At 39.5% G+C, this 16,578-nt stretch overlaps 2 protein-coding genes across 12 annotated transcripts in view; one reads left to right on the top strand and one right to left on the bottom strand.

The window, feature by feature from the left end:
* The window catches only part of rock1 (Rho-associated, coiled-coil containing protein kinase 1), a 41,024-nt gene extending 32,057 nt beyond the window's left edge, over positions 1 to 8,967 (bottom strand). Inside the window, exon 1 of the mRNA XM_082513891.1 lies at positions 8,881 to 8,967. The gene's annotated coding sequence lies outside the window, so the exon portion shown is untranslated. The remainder of the gene's footprint in view (positions 1 to 8,880) is intronic.
* Positions 1,146 to 16,578, top strand: part of greb1l (GREB1 like retinoic acid receptor coactivator) — a 47,162-nt gene continuing 31,729 nt past the window's right edge. For 2 of the 11 annotated variants that reach the window (XM_082513888.1, XM_082513880.1), the window contains exon 1: positions 1,147 to 1,352. The gene's annotated coding sequence lies outside the window, so the exon portion shown is untranslated. Of the gene's footprint in view, positions 1,353 to 11,391; positions 11,660 to 11,764; positions 11,838 to 13,636; positions 13,783 to 16,023; positions 16,078 to 16,578 lie in introns of those variants that run through there. The other 9 variants (XR_014272801.1, XM_082513876.1, XM_082513884.1 and 6 more) reach the window with 8 other exon arrangements.

The following is a 16,578-nucleotide window of genomic DNA, read 5'->3' as shown; positions in this document are numbered from 1 at the left end:
CTACTCCACACAGTGTCAAGAGTACATATACAGGCTCAAATATATACTTACACTCAGTTAAATCTTTTAATAAGTGGTGCTGAGGTTCAGCAGTATGTTAAAAGACATAATCTGGGAAGGTCTCTTGGAGCTATTTCTAAACAACTGCAAACTCAGATCTGCAGTTCAAACCAATATACTGATGTATCATCACTTTGGCTCATCTTCCAGACTTTGGCTTTCACCCTCAGATGAGAGGAAATTGGTTAGGATGTCCAGGAACAACCAAAAGAGCCAAACAAGAACCACCAAGGCTACAGCCTGGAAAGGTTTGGAATACAGTGAAGCACATACTTCTCTCTCTGATTTAATGTCTGTTCATTTGTTTCCTGTAAATGCTGCACATTTTTAAAAGCGCATCTATTGCACAAGAATTGTTTGCTGTACTGCGTAATAACTTCTTCTTGATGTCATACGACAGGGGGCGATGTTTTACAATTTATCGAGAGAGCTCACTCGTTTTCAAGAACTTGAATAAGCCCATTGAGCTTGACTTTATGACAAGGGGTGCAAAGTCCACATGTCGCGTATGTTTCGTATTCATATTCCTTTATATGACCAGAAGTATCTATCAAAGCTATGCAGCATTAAAGACCATGCTTTCGTGTACCCCCAGTGTATTAATGATTTGTACATACAGAGGGATCTGACAGCATTTTGATCTGAAAACCAAAAGCAGGTTTTGAACAGTTTGCGCAATCACCATACAATCACCTAAAGGTATAAGTATGCATGTTTAAAAAAATGCAACTTAAACATAACCTTCATTTTCAGGTGTGTGTAGATGTATGTTCGTGTTTCGGTGAGATTGTTGACTCGTTCTTTTCACTTTCTTGGCATGTTTATCATTAGTCTTTCGTGCAAACTGTTTATTTTTCTTATATCTGCGAATCAACCGAGCAAATATCATGCTGTCGACGCTATATTGTAACGTAAAGTTAGTAGTACCTAATATAGTTCTTACTGCACGTTTAAACTATAATAAAACAAAAAACAAAAAACTACTTATACATGTCGTCGATGGTTACTATTCATTTACTAGCTTTGGACGACCTCTTTTGCCTTTTTCCTCCCATTTGATAAACAAGCGATCACAAAGAACAACCTTAGCCGAACTTCCGCTGATTTGAACCAAACGGTACGTACTGTAGCTTCCTGACGTCACGTTGTTGCTTCGTCGGCTGTGATCAGCTGTGAGCAGCCGAGCGCCCAAAGCAGCAGCAACGTTGATACTGGCGTCGGAACCGGAGAGCGCAAGTTTACACACGGACCCCAATCCCCGTGGAAATGTGACTTTCTGCGTTACATATAAGGTAGGCTTGCGTTTGAACTGCGTTTTTTTTTCTTATTTTCCTCGAGGCCTTAATTTGTTTTGGTGCAAATCGGGATGTCATTGATGTTCAGCTGTAAACGCTGGCTCTCTCTCTCTCTCTCTCTGTGTGTGTGTGTGTGTGTGTGTGTGTGTGTGTGTGTGTGTGTGTGTGTGTGTGTGTGTGTTTATATCTTTGTGGGCACCAAAAATTGGAAGTTTGCTATACTTGTGGGGAACAACAGCCCTTGGACCATAATCCTTGTCCTCACTTTGTTCCTTTTATTCACCTGTTGCCCTTTTAATACACACAAAATACATGTTTGTGTATGTGTATGGCCTTTGTCCTGTTAATAAAGTTAGCCCTGACAATTACTGTTCATGTCAGGGGGAGGAGCCAAGTTACCTAATTAGTGTTGTCCTCTTATTACACCATGTTGTCAGGTTCTTATATTTTGAGTTCTGGTGTGTTTTTCACAATTTTGAAGTGAGATTTGTGTTGTACAACTCAAATGGGATTTTTAAAGATGCACTTCATCTATCTAGCACAAGCGGAAAGGGGGGTCCGTTTAGTGTTGCAAAAATCTTGTTTGAAAAAATTGTCCTTCCAATTCACCTTTACCAGTATGTGTGTGTGTGTGTGTGTGTTTATATCTTTGTGGGCACCAAAAATTGGAAGTTTGCTATACTTGTGGGGAACAACAGCCCTTGGACCATAATCCTTGTCCTCACAGCTTGGAAGGTTGTTGTTTTTTTGTTTGTTTGTTTTTTATAGGTTTTAGGGGTTACAATTGGGTTATAGTTAGGTTTAGGGTAAAGGATATGGTTAGGCATTCATTTTTCATAGTTAGGATTGGGGTAAGGGGCTAGGGTAAGCATTATGTCAATTAGATGTCCCCACAAGATGTGTGAGAGAGAGTGCAGCCAAGCTTTAACATGATCATTTTAGCAATCAGTCCATTTATCCACTGTGATTGCTTCAGTACTTGTTGGTAATTATTCATTGTTAGGAAAGCCATGCCGACTATGCCTGGAGCCAGGTCACTAATACTTGTGTGTCTGCTGAATACTGTAACAGTTGCCTAAGGCTTGGTGTTGAAACAAGCTTCAACAGCTTAGATAAAGTCATATCAGATAAGAGTGAGCAGCAGGTTTATTTGGAGCCTGTGCATATTACAACATTCTTCCATCCACAGCACATTTGGCACTGTACCAGATGCACGGGGGTGCTTACAGTAGACGTTCTGCTTATTTTTTACTGCTTCACAGCAGGAACTTTAAATGAGTACAGTATCACATGAGTAATCATTCATTTGTCAATTAGCTGGGTGGCCTGTCTTGCGTGGAGCACGCGCAGCCCTGTCAAAGAGGACAAGGAATGGAGGGGTCAGGGGGGCTCTGAGCGCTGACCATCTGGCCCTTGGGGGGCTGGTTTCCTCACTGGCTGCCTTTGTTCCTGGTGAACAATTGGGACTTAATCTTGGTGGAGATAACTAAGGCCCCATGACAGCATTCGTGCACTAGGACAGGTCTCTCTCTTTAGCCTTGAAGGAGATATCTCTTTCTCATGTTGCTTTGTGAAGGCTCTGACTGGCTTGCTTTCAGTGACTTTTGCATCTTAACTTTTTAATCTGCAGTCTCAAGTAAAGCTTTAAAAAATTCTAAACTGTTGTTTCATTAAACACCTGAAGGTTCCCTCCCTTTTTCATAAAACCATGCACATTGGATCGTTCAAAACTACAAATTAAGTAAGATGCACCTCATTTCTGTTTGCCTTCAAACGATGTCCTATTTAAAATAATAACACATCTTATTTGGGCGGAGCATTATCCGACCTTTTCTTTCCTTACGATGCTGGTCTACCTTCCTTTTCTTCCCCATCTTCTCATCCATTGTTTTATTGTGCTGGAAACCTGTTATGAGGCAAAGAGGTTTTCCAAAAATGCAGCATGACATTTCGCTTGTGAAAAAAAAAAATTAACCAGGTTGTGGATAAATGACTATGTCACATCCATTCGTGCTCAGACAATTGTCACCAGGGTAACAGATTTATTTATTTTCCTGTTATTATTCTCTCACTGTAATTTTTGGGGCTCTGCTTTTGGTGTTCATGTCGTGTTGTTTACTCAGTTGGCCTTGTGCCTTTCTCTTTTTTTCCTTCACAAAGAAGATTTGTGTTCATTTGCTGTTATGATAAACCGGGCTCTGTCAGATCACTGAGGGTTGTATTCACTGTCATAACAAAAAGATTCAAACCGACTGACTATCCATTTAATCAGTAACATAGTGGATTCAGATTCCATGGTGGCTTCAAGCAAATTTTATATACTGATCAATGAAACTAAATCAGATCATCCATGATACCAGTTTTGAGATCACAAAAACACCTCCGGGGGTAACCAGCAGATGTTTCTGTTGATCCTTTCTGAAGTACTTTTCAGTGAATGTGCCCTTTTCTGATCACGAGTGCAGATGGCACGAGGGACAAAATCCCAACTAAAGAGATCAGCACTATTGTTTTCACACTTCTTCGGCTGCAGTGTGACAAGCCCCAGAAAACAGGTGGTCCTCAATATAGGCGCCATTCATCAAATTGCTGAGGCAGGAGTCATGACCCTCTATTCAGGTTTTATCCTCATATCCCGTGTTGTCAATACGATTGTGTCACCAAAACCTGTTCTGTCATCAAAAACGTAGTTCATTAAAATATCAGTGTTTCCATCAGTGCCACAGCAAGAAAAAGTAAGCACTAAAATTTGACTTGCTTACTTAAACAAAAGTGTGTAAATTTTGTCAGCAGAACATCCTAAAAATATAAAAAGTTAAAATATTCAGTATATAAAATGTGTGTTTTTACATTTATTTGTATTATTGAAATTATTACTGCATCTGCATTAATATCTCGGCAGCTTAACTGTTGCCGTTGTTTGAGGTTCAAGCTAATTGATATTGTTTTATATTTATTTTGTAGCTTTTTTAATTAAAGAAAAATTCAATTTAATGCATTTGTCTCACATATGTTGTTCTGTAGTGTGACTACAAGCTGGAAATGCAGTAAATTTCCATCCCTCCCTCGTAAAGAAGCATTACGTCCCACTTCTTGCAAACAGAGGTCAGATCTCCTACAAAAAAAATACTTGTTGGTAAATGCAAATAAATTACAGATAAATCGAGGTTCACTTTCAGGAGAAGAAGATGTTTTCTGATTCCTAATGAGATCTCTTTAGTGCTTTTTAGCAGTAACTGTGTCTGATGTGACTAGCTAACCTTACCATGTCACTGTATATCAAAGATTAACTGGCCCTTTTCAGCAAAACATAAAAATTCAAAGAGCATCTCAGCCATGATGTGCGAAGCCAAACGTGTTCCACATGGATGCTCGTAAACCTTTAACCTGTCTTTGTGTTTATTTTTATTGGGGGCCAAGAATGCCAGGAACACTGTGTTCACTTGTAATGTTGTGAGTCTAAATAAATGAAAGCAAATATTCAGACTACAGGGGCCACGTAAGGGCTGTATGTTTTTCTTTCTTCTGCAGAGAATCACATCTGTCTCCCATTCTATTCACTTAAAAAGCAGCAGAAAGAACAGTTCACCGTGTGTTTTGAAGCTCTCATTCATCCGAGTGAATATTTGCTAATTTTAATTTTTCAATATCATCTCTGCAGAACCATGGAAACAGCAAACACTGTAGAAAGTGGTCCTCCATGTTTCCTTTTTAATGATTGTCTCTTGAAAAATGCATCATGAAAGGAAGAAGAGGAGAAGCACAAATAAGGTTTGAGAAGAGCTGGTGAGCCTCCAGAGGGGAAGAGATGGGAGAAAAGGGTGAAAAAAGAAGTGGGAGTGATGAAGCTAGAAACAAGGCAGCTGGATGCAGACAGAATATCACTTTTCTTTATCCAAACCTGACACTTGTTGCTGTTGGATTAGTTAAATGTGTAAAACCTGAGTGTGAAGAGGAAAGACCTAAAATTGTAAATTGAAACTGTATGTACTGTATGCTGGTGTATGACACGCCTGACAACTGGATCATTAAAGCTAATTTCACAAAGGCCTGTGCCCCTCCCCCGGCTGAAAGGAGATGTCAAAGGTCTGTGACCTCTTCCATTTATGTGCATTGATCCCGCTACCGGGGGAGGGCTTCCTCCTCTAAGCCCTCCACCATCAGCTGTTATGTCTTAGTTTCACCTGCAGGAAACTGAGCAATTATATCTGTTTTTTTATTTACTTCAGTACACATTTCTTCTCTCTTTACCAACTATTGTCATACACGTAAACAGAAATTAGTACATAGTACTTATTTAGAGCCAAACCTGGGATTTTATGGCAAAGGAGGGTTGTACGTATTCAGTAGCACACTATAAGGTTTGATGAACAAAAAATTAAGTGGGCATCAAAATCCAGAGCAATTTAATTTAAAACTTAGGCTACGTCCACATGTACCCGGGTATTTTTGAAAATGCAGGTTTTTCTATGCGTTTGTACCTTTCGTCCACACGTAAACGGCGTTTTTGGTCACTGAAAACGGAGATTTTTAAAAACTCCGGCCAGGGTGGATATTTTTGAAAACTCAGTTTTTGCATTTATGTGTGGACGAGAAAAACGGAGCGTCAAAGGTGTGCGCATTTTTTGATGTCACACTGTGCGCCACGTTATTGTTTCGGTGAAATTAATTTCTACAATACTATTACTGTTAATTTTACTCTCTGCAGTGTTTAAATGCTTACATATACACACACAATTACTGTCCCTCCACACATACGACTTGGTTCTGCTTCTATTAGTGGTGTGCGGATCGATACTGAAATATCGATTCTTCCGATACCAGCAATTTATGTTCTAGAATCGATTCTCATATTATAATATCGATATTTTAGTACTCTGGGTTAAATTTGTAGTTCTTCCATTAAAATGAACGCAGTGGAAAGAAACTATACAATTCGGATCGTCTAATTTGGAAGGAACTACTTCCTCTTACGCCTTTCATAGTCATATGCGGAATACGGCTGTATAAATGTGTGGCAGCCCCTGGCGTGCACACTCACAACAATGGCTGAGCGCAAACAGAGTCCTGTGTGGACACGTTGTTGTTGCAACACCACTGACCTCGTCAAACACCCCGGAGTAAATCACATCACAGAATATGATAAGCTTATGTTGAGGCGAACTGAAGACGAGGACAGGGACAGGTGCTGCTAGGGCGAAACAGACGTCTCTCGCAGAGTCCTTTAGTGCTGCAGGCAGGCAACATGCTCAAATAGCGCACAACGTCAGTTTTTTTTATTTATTTCTATATGATTATTCTGCATTATTAAGCAATAAAAACAAGTTGTCTGATGTCCTCTAATCATTATGAAGCAATATGGTTATGTTATTATTACAATTACATAATACAATTATATATTGTATTATGAAATGCAATGAAACATTAAGTTTTTGTACAGAGTATCAGTATCGGATCAGTATCGCCGATACCACCCTGAATTTTACTTGGTATCGGATCGGAAAGGAAATCAGTGGTATCGCACATCACTAGCTTCTATGCCCCAGCTTTGTTACTTTTTCCCACCGAGGCTTCGAGACTTCTGATTGGCCAACATTTCTGCACGGTTAGGAATATATCGCCACCTGTTGCTTTGGCATGTTCCTAGCAGCGTTTTCCTTCATTTCTGCCTTTACGTGTGGATGGGATTATTTTTAAAACGAAAACGGAAAATCTCCGTTTTCAAAAATACCCGTGTACGTGTGGACGTAGGCGTTTCTGTTTGAAAACGCATCGTTTTCTCTCCGTTTTGGCCTCCCGTCCACACTGAGACGGCCTTTTCCCCAGGGAAACACGCAGCATTTTGAAAACGCTCTCGAAAACATACAAACATTCAAAACGGATCTGTCCCGTCACAGTGTGGACACTCGAAAACGCAGACTTTCTAAAACGATGACGCATTTTAGTCATGTGATGCAGTCATGTGACCAATTAAACAAAGATAGTGGAGTGCATTATACAGCAGTTGTTTTGATTGCTCTCAATTTTGACAGCCCTAAAAAAGATTAATATCAGTTTGTACATGCTCCAGATAGCTTTTGTTCAAGTTCTTTAATTCTCATTCGCTTTTGCGCATGCACAGTACTGGAACGTAAGCGTTTTCGGCCGTTTCAATGTGGACACACAACTCTGACAACGACTAAAAACACTAGTGTGGACATAGCCTTAGGCTGAACTTAATTTAACTCACCCCTTAAATAAAATGCAGATAATTAACTGTTTAACGTTATCCCCTCAGCATGAATTTGTGCTTCTGGGTGAGAGTCTGCTTCACACCTCAGTGTTTACGGCCTGCTCAGGAGCAAAGGGGAAACGGAAACGATGTAAGGATGAAATTCCTCTGAGCTGAAAGAATGCCCCCTTTTTTTTCCTCTCTCTCAGTCCTAGAGTGATCTGGCTTTTTGGGATGGATGAAAGGAACTTATAGTCAAGAATGTAGGACATGTAAAATGTAGAGGTTAGTGATGGGATTTCCGGCTCTTTTTAGAGATCCGGCTCTTTCGGCTCGGCTCACTAAAAAGAGCCGGCTCTTTCGGCTCCGAACCGGCTCTTCAGGTTGTTTTGTTGCTTTAATTAATTTATCATTAACAATAATATAAAATTATGCAGAAAAAGAATTACTAATGTAAAAAAAGTGGTTTTATTTATATATGTTTATATATGGCCCCTAGAGACAAAGCACGTACAAACTCTAAAGCATATACAAACTCCAAAAAGCACGTACAAACTCCAAAACACATTTCTAGCGTTAACTAAACTTCCAAAACAGAGCTACTCAGATCACTTAAATTACACAATTGAAAGCATGTGTGTATTGTTTGTGTATTTATAGACAAGCACTCATATTTATTCAAATAATTTAAAAAAAAAGTTCTTGTACCTGTTACTACCACACACCAAATCCGGTTGTTGATACTTCCTGGCTTGTGTAGCCACTAGGTAACAAAAGCTCAACACTGCGCCCTAGCATCCTGGAGCACTTCTGTTGTCTTTTGTACGTGATTCTGAGTTTGTACGTGCTTCTGAGTTTTTACGTGTTTTGGAGTTTGTACATGCTTCTGAGTTTTTACGTGTTTTGGAGTTTGTACATGCTTCGGGGTTTGTAAGTGCGTCTGAGTTTTTACGCGTTTTGGAGTTTTTACGCGTTTTGGAGTTTGTACATGCTTAGGAGTTTGTACGTGCTTTGTCTCTAAGGGCCACCATAAATATACTTTATTTATTCACTCCACATAAAATGTAATAAATAAATCATATAATACAAAAAACAACTATTTACATTTTAAACTTTTAACTATTTAAATTTTCAGCTTTTTCCTTTTAAACAAATTTAACGTGAAACAACACAAAACACTGCAAACCACAACACAATTAAATATAAATTAAAATATAAAAACAAAAAGAAAATGCACATTCTCTGTCATATGGGCCGGCATGATTTCTGAATCCTTTATCATCTGCAACTGAAAATAGTGGATGATTACTATACCTTTCTAATGTGATGTTGTTGTCCCTTGCTCTTTTTCTCTCTGGCTCTGTTCCTGTGCTACTGCGAGTGTAACTAACGCCCCTCCCCCCTCTGCCCAGCGCAAAGTACAGGCCGCGCGTGCGGAGTTTAGCGGAAAAAGGGCGAGAGAGAGGGTGAGAGAAAGGAAAAAAAAAAGGCTCGCGTCGTTCACTTCAAAGAGTCGGCTCTAAGAGCCATTTCGTTCGCGAACGACCCATCACTAGTAGAGGTGCAGCCAAAAACGCTGGGCTGAACATCCTGCTCTTTGTTGCAAAAGGAGATCTATGATGCTAATCTTGGTGGTGTGTCTGTGTGTGTGTGTGTACATTTATGCATGACTGCTACGCAACCACAGTAGACACCACTTCCTGTTGTCCTGTTATCTATGATTCTGACATGCAGGGCAGGCTCTTATCTGTCACTGCTGGATTTTGTGCTTGACTAACCAAATGACTTAGTGAACCTAATCCTTAGTTTATTTAAGCCTCCTGTTACCATGCTCAACCTCTATTCATACACTCCTTTTTGTGGTGCAGTTACAGAATATTATCATCCAGACTTTTACGCTCTTTTCATCTGCACATGAACCCCGAGAAATGAATGAAAACGAGCTGGTTGTGCCCTCGAGTCAATCGCCAGGAAGTGTGTCAAAGGTTCACCATGAAAGCGGGAGTTCATGCACGTGTTTGTGGGGGAGTGATGGCATGTCAAGGTGAAGGAGAGACTCTCGCTGAACTCTTGGAAAAAGAAATTAGGTTGTGTCTTGCAAATCACATCACAGTAGGATTGTGGCACGAAGTACAGACTCATGTCTACACTGTTCCTCCTTTTTTTTTTAAGATCAATCTCTCAGATTATTGTGGACTCCATTACAGCAATATGAACTCAGGAAGCGCAAATTGTGCGTGTGTCTCCACTGAGAGCACTCAGTCATAATATATCCTCATTCTTGCCACTGAAACTTCGAAAGCATTCAGCGGAGAATCCCTTCTTGCACAGCAGTGTTATGGAACAGTGTGTTCTCACAGGGTGTACTGCTGTATTCCCTGCCCATGCACAGATGCCAGCTCCAGCGGTACAGTACCTGCAGACAGAAATTTCAGCCAGCAGCTTCATGTTCGTTTTAAAGAGCACAGCATGTGCTGTGCCACAGTCTGGATCACAGCATGTGCTGTGCCACAGTCTGGATCACAGCACAATACTGTGAAGGAAAATTTACGGTTTTGCTTTCCAAATCCTCCAGATAAAATGATCTTGTTGTGTTTTTGCTCATAACAATAAACTGGAGTGTTTCTAGTTTAAAGGGGCAATAAAGTAAGTGCTGGCAGCACAAGCATGTGACTTTAAAAAAGGGAGAGTTGTTGATGTCACTTGTTTTAAATCTTTTTTTTTTCTTTTTTGATTTACTTCATCTTTACAGACCAGTTTTACTTGGGCAGGATTAGTAAAAGATTAGACATTTTCACAACATCAACACGTTTGAAGGCTTGAGTTGCCTGAGTTATGACACTATTCTTCCAATTGTCCACATATTAAAATTTCCTGTCTAATAGTATGTTGGCCCAACTGCGTCCTGCTAAAATAGCATGGAAACATGATCTCTGGAGGTGCTTTTGGTGTCTGGCAAGGGACTTTGGCAGAAATCCACTCAGTAGGTTGTGGTCTGCATTTAAGACGCTGATTGGTGAGCCACAGCTGAGCCCAGCATCCTTGTGCAACACTTTAAATTTTACTTGACAATGCATAAGGAGCTTCAGTTTCTTCCTTCTGAACAACTTTTTGAACAGAACAACACTGTTTAAAAACTGCTTTTTTCCAGCAGCCATTAGTCAGATAAACATATCATAGCTTTGCTACATGTGTCTGTGTCTCTGCTGAAAATGTGAGTATAGATGACTCACTGCTGCAAAGTAAATCTACCTATGGGTACAAATAAAGTAACCTGAGCCTGAACCATTGCAATGAGATGAAAGAACAGCGGGTAGCTCTGCATGTTTGATTTGGCAGATTTTTTTGTTGTTGAATGTTCTTCCTGACACACACAACCCCAAAAGGATTTGTATCTTTACCTGGGATCGAACCGGCTTTAGGCGATTGTCTAAAACACTATATTATGTCATAACTAAAGCAATTTCACTTCATCTGTCTGAATGTTCTGTTCACACAAGCAAGCAAAAGATTTATTTTTTTTAGCATTTACTGCTTTACATTTTGATTGGCATTGCAGTTTAGCTTTAAAATTTTCTTCTTATTACTCCCTCAGCTCCACCAAGCCCATTTAACACATACAGAAGTGCTCTGTTTTTGACTGCATGTCACATTTTATGTGACACAACAGCTATAATGGCATACAGCATTGCATATGATTATTAGTGTGTCTCTTAACTGCAGTGTTAATGGGTTTGGGTGTAGTGCTGTTTTTTTCCCCTCCAGATGAGGAAATAAAACAATCGGAGTTAGTCTATAAAATGCAATCACCCGCATGGATCAGGAGAGAGCCGTTAGAGACAAAGGCCAGGGGTCGGGTGGTACTCTGAAAGCCACGCCCACTGCAACCGAGGCCCAAAAAGTAAATAAGATCGCTTAATATTAGCTGGCTCAAAAATGTGAGCTTTTGCTATGTTAGCAAGCACTGTTATACGGCTAATGTTGTTTAAAATGCTTTAACTCGATTGACAGACGTTCAGTAGGCTAAAACTGACCTGTTAATATTTATGACCAAGAAAAAAAATACTTCACACACACACAGGCAGTGGGTTAGGTTGGTATAAATTTTTCCTCTTGAAGTCTCAATTTTTCAGTTTAGCATGCTAAAAGTTTTTTAGTTATTTACCCAGGTTGTATTCAACTGCTCTGCAACTTTCAGCCATTTGGTTTATTTTCAATTTATAACGAGAGGACGGAGTTGGCGACGATTACCTTCTGGATCAACAACAAAGGTAAAAGTATACCATGGCGTAGTGTACTGAAATGCTAAAAATGTAATTGAGTCGGGTAGCTAATGATGAGCTAGCTTCCTCTAATGCTAGCTGAAACTAGCATCACTCTTTACTGTTATTGTTGGTACAGTAACAGTAAAGAGTATCAAAAAAGACTGTTTTAACTCAGTTGTAACTGGTTCTTGTTTTTTATTTAGATTATAGGGCTTCTCCGAGGACTAATTTTATCAAATAAGTTGTTCATATTTTAGTACTTTTGAGCCACTATGTTGTTTGTTGCTGCATTGTGAATTTCCTGTGTCCTCTTCCAAATTAAAAGCTCTGTAAGACAGAAGTCATTTCTGTCCCAGCAAGGCTTTTCTTGTGAAACAATTGCAGGAACCCTGTGTCAAAAATTCAACCCAGTTTTAATATGAGAAAATGGGGTGTATGGAATTATTTATGGGTTTAACCAGCGGACCTTTGATGACTGATTACTAATTCACGTGTTATTCTGTCACCTTGTAAAATTAATGAGGGGGGTGAGAGGGCTTCAGAGAGGGAGAGAGTGATTATCCATCCCACAGGGATATTAGCAGAGTGAAGAGGACACTTTCGGGGAGGGCAGTGGGGCACAATCACAAAGTGTTTTCTCTATATTTCTGTATGCACACATTAGCGGAACAAGAGCCAAAAATAATGGGCTAAGGAAGTGCTGGGGTAATCAGTTTCCAGTCCTGTAAAACAAACCACAGATTCAGTTAAATGATGTTAAAAACTTCTATATGTTTATGCTGAGGTCACAGAGACTGAGGACTTTGTGAACTGTCCATTAGCATAGTCTAATAAATAATTTGTCATTTATAGTTGGTTAATGTTTCTAGCCTGGCCATCCAACCATGTGCATGCGTGTGTGTCTTAGGTGCACTGCAGAACTAAAGCATATACCAGCTCGCTGTTCAGCACTCGAGCACATTTTCAGCTCGAGTGTAGCCAGAAATAAAACATGCAGACATTCACCAGACTATTTTATAAGTAGATCTGTGCATTCACTTTAACACCAAAACATGTTTTACACAAACACATACACATAAAGTGGATTTTCTTAGCCTTGCTGAACTTTATACATATTTTTTTAATCTAAGTCTGTGTGGGTTTGGAGGTTTTGTGTAAGGTCTTTCTTGTGATTGTTAAGACTGATTGTGGAATAGAAAACTAATTGACCATCACCAATTTGCTGGCTCCACACTGCAGTGATGTACACATTCACCTCGTCTTTTCTGCGAGGTAGCACAGTTGCTTTTAGGGTTGGGTCAGGACGAGCACCAAATCAAACACCAATCAGATCTCTTGTGAATAAGAGAACAGCTAAAAGTAGCATTTAATTTTATTTTAATAATCCAGCTGTGAAAATTGTAGCTGTGTGAATAATCTTTGCTTATTGGTTTGGGCTGATCAATCATGACATTATTTTTGCTCCAATTGACATCTGAAAATCATTTTAACAACCCATTTGGTGTAATCTCTCTTAGATGTTGGAGTTGCAACACTGATGCACATTTCTTTCTTTTTTTTCTATGTGTATAATTTGTGTATAATTGTTAATGTGAGAGAACTTGATGTATGCTAACAGCAGCTGGAAACACTCAAGCTTTCAGCCAGATTTCCCGCGTCACCTTGGCAGCATCTTTGCCTTAGCCCATAGATGCTTTTCCAAAAAATGCTGCTGCCCACGCACACATAACCTTAATTACACAAACACGACCCCAAACAGGACATTACTCACTCATTCTCTCTCCCTTTTCATATTGAAATACAAGGTCAGTGAGCGTTCCTGCAGCCAGGATTGTGTGGGAGAGGGCTGACTGTAGCAGAAGGCTATACCATTGGCTGTTGCAGCCCGTCCAAGGCTAAGGTGACCAAGACCCAGCCATGTGCTGCGAGGACTCAGCGTTCCTCTGTGGAGGTGGAGGTCATTCTGTCTCGCTCTCACTCTCTGTAGCACCTTCGCTCTCTCTTCTCCATTATCTGTGCGAGGCACAATTTCAGCTTGAGTGCAGCCAGAAATAAAACATGCAGACATTCAACAGACTATTTTATAAGTAGATCTGTGCATTCGCTTTAACACAAAAACATGTTTTAGAGACTTTTTATTACATTTTCATCCCTATTCAAAGAAAAACTTTTCCCAAAGCATGCTGATCATAATAATTTTAAGGGATTTAAAGAAATGTTTTGGGGGGGGGGGGTTTTCCTTTAATTTGTCATGTCAGAATGTTTTTACAAAACACTTGCAGCATATCAGGCTTTAATTTAGAAAAGTACAAAATACCTGACTATTAAATTCAGTTTTATTTATACAGTGTCAAATAAGAACAATAGTCGCCTCAAGATGCCTTATATTGTAATATAAACCCTACAATAATACTATATGTTTACCTATAATGACTATATCAGAGCAAAGGGGAATTCTAAAACTACATTTAGCTGTGCTTGTAGTGCAATTGAGGCGTGTATTGTCTACAGTAGAAAGTTTTAAAATTCATTCAGATTGTCTTTATGTAGTTCTTTTACTGACAAGGTTGATTTCATGAATGATTGTAAAACCTTTTTTTTTTTTTTTTTTTTTAAATCTCACATACCAAAGTTACTAAGAGGCTCTTGGCTGGTAAAATGTCTCCTCTGGTGGAGGGACCCTGGGCAGGATGAAGTGATAACAGCTCTGAATAGGTTTACTGTCACTTTTTCAAATCGGCACGGTTTGTGTGCAGGGTCAAGCCCCAAACAAAGGCTGGACTGCTTCCATTGTCCGATTAAGACAAAAAGAGTCCTGCTGATGCTGCGGCTCTTGCTGCTGTAAGGACGACTGATGGGATTTAAGTGTGTGTCCCGTCACCGAGGGCAACCTGGTGCCTATTAATCGGGAGGGTGGTGGAGAATGGAGGAGATGTGGCGAGAGAGTGAGGGGGTAACGGGGGTGGGGTGCTGCCGATGCAGCAGTTCCGCCTGGGGTCAGGAAGAGGGGTATGATGGATACAGCTGATCGCCCTGTAAGGAAGTTTAGAGGGAAAGAGGAGGAGGCTCTTTCTCCAGGACATTAAGAAGCCTCTTTGTCATGCTGTCAGTCAAATAGATTCAAGGTGGCCGAGATCTTTTTCAGGAAGGAAAAGAAAGGAGAGGTCCCATTGTGAAAAGTGGATCTCTTTGGATGCCTGATAAACACAACAGACCTCTTTCTTATGTGCTCTCCATGAGTGTGTGCTGAAATTAAGTCAGTGTGTTGGATGTGTGAACCTTTGAGAGAGTGAGTTGTCCTTAAAGGGGGGGAAAGGTTTAAAGATAGATTTAGTGGAGTGCTAATAATTATTTTCATTATTATTTAACTTGCCAGTTGTCTTCATTATTATCATTATCTGTCAATACAAGAACATGGATTCGGTCTTTTAAACCTCAAACAGCCGTCTTATTTTGAATTTAACAGTTTAACATATTTAAATAGTCGAGGAACTGAAGCATCACAGCTGAGAAACTCTAACTAGAACTTTGAGTCTTGTAAAATTAGTTAGTTGATTAATTATCAGAAAGGTTGACAATTAATTTCTTTTCATTATTTACTTTATCAATCGTCAAGATGAATTTGGGTAGATTTATACCTAGTACAAATTTTTCAGCAGTTCATTTGGAAAAAAGATGAAGACCTCTGTTTAAAATAATAATAATGAATTAAATTTAAAAAATAGTTTTTGAGAATTCAAAGAACAAGAAGCAGGATTGTGACTTTTTTCTCATAAATATCACTTTTAGAATTGTAAAAAGTTAGAATTGAGAATAAAGTACAAATTATGAGGATAAATTTAACTGAAAAAGTCTGAGTTCCTGGGTTAAAGTTAGAACTTTGTATCGGTTAATGCTGACTTTTTTTGGTTTGTTTTTTGTCTTAGAATCCAAAGGGGGTCATGACCCCCAAATTTTTTTTTCCAGTGGCTCTTATTCTCTTCTGTACATTTCAGTTTCAGTAGTTTTTTAGTTTAATTTTCCAAAGTATAGTCTACAGGTACATGCATATGTTGTAGAATGATGTAGGATGTAGTTTCAAGTTGTGGGAATGAATTTGTTGTAAAACAATACTCGGCCCTTTCCAGTGATCACCTCTGAAGTCTCTCACATCTTCAGCACCTCCATTTGACTGATGTTTGGTCTGCGTGGAGGATGGAGGGCAGCCCAGGCCAGCTCCTGGAACTGGAACATGACCCCTTTGCTGGTTTGTCATCTGATAAGCGTAAATGTTTTGATAGCGTTGGCCCTTTCACCATGATCCATGGATCTCCCTTTACACCCCATAACAAACAGGGCTGTCTAAACAGCACTTTATAGCCAGGACAAGGCCTGGTCAACCATTATCAAAGATCTAATCTCAAATGAGCCATTGTGTTCAGACCAGATGTTAGAAGTAGCTGTGAAAATGGTAGAGGCTCAATTGGATGAAATAAAGGCCAGTCATGGAATATGGCTATTTACATGAATTTGACTATAAAAAGCTTTTATTTTCTCTCTTTTATGCAAGGTCAGGAATGATTGACTTGTTTCCAGTCCTCTAAAATGATGTTTTAGAGAATGTATTATAACCACTTTAAATTCAAAGCAACAAATCTTTGTGTCCTTCGTCCTCTTGCCCTTTAGCATTGACCGGTGTTTGACTGCTGCCAGTGACAGCTTTACAGTATGCAATAGAACTTATTGTTGCCTTATTCAATATGGCTTC

Source organism: Aulonocara stuartgranti (genome assembly GCF_965226115.1).
Source record: "Aulonocara stuartgranti genome assembly, chromosome: 18".
NCBI lineage: Eukaryota > Metazoa > Chordata > Actinopteri > Cichliformes > Cichlidae > Aulonocara > Aulonocara stuartgranti.
This window is presented reverse-complemented; position numbering and strand designations above follow the sequence as displayed.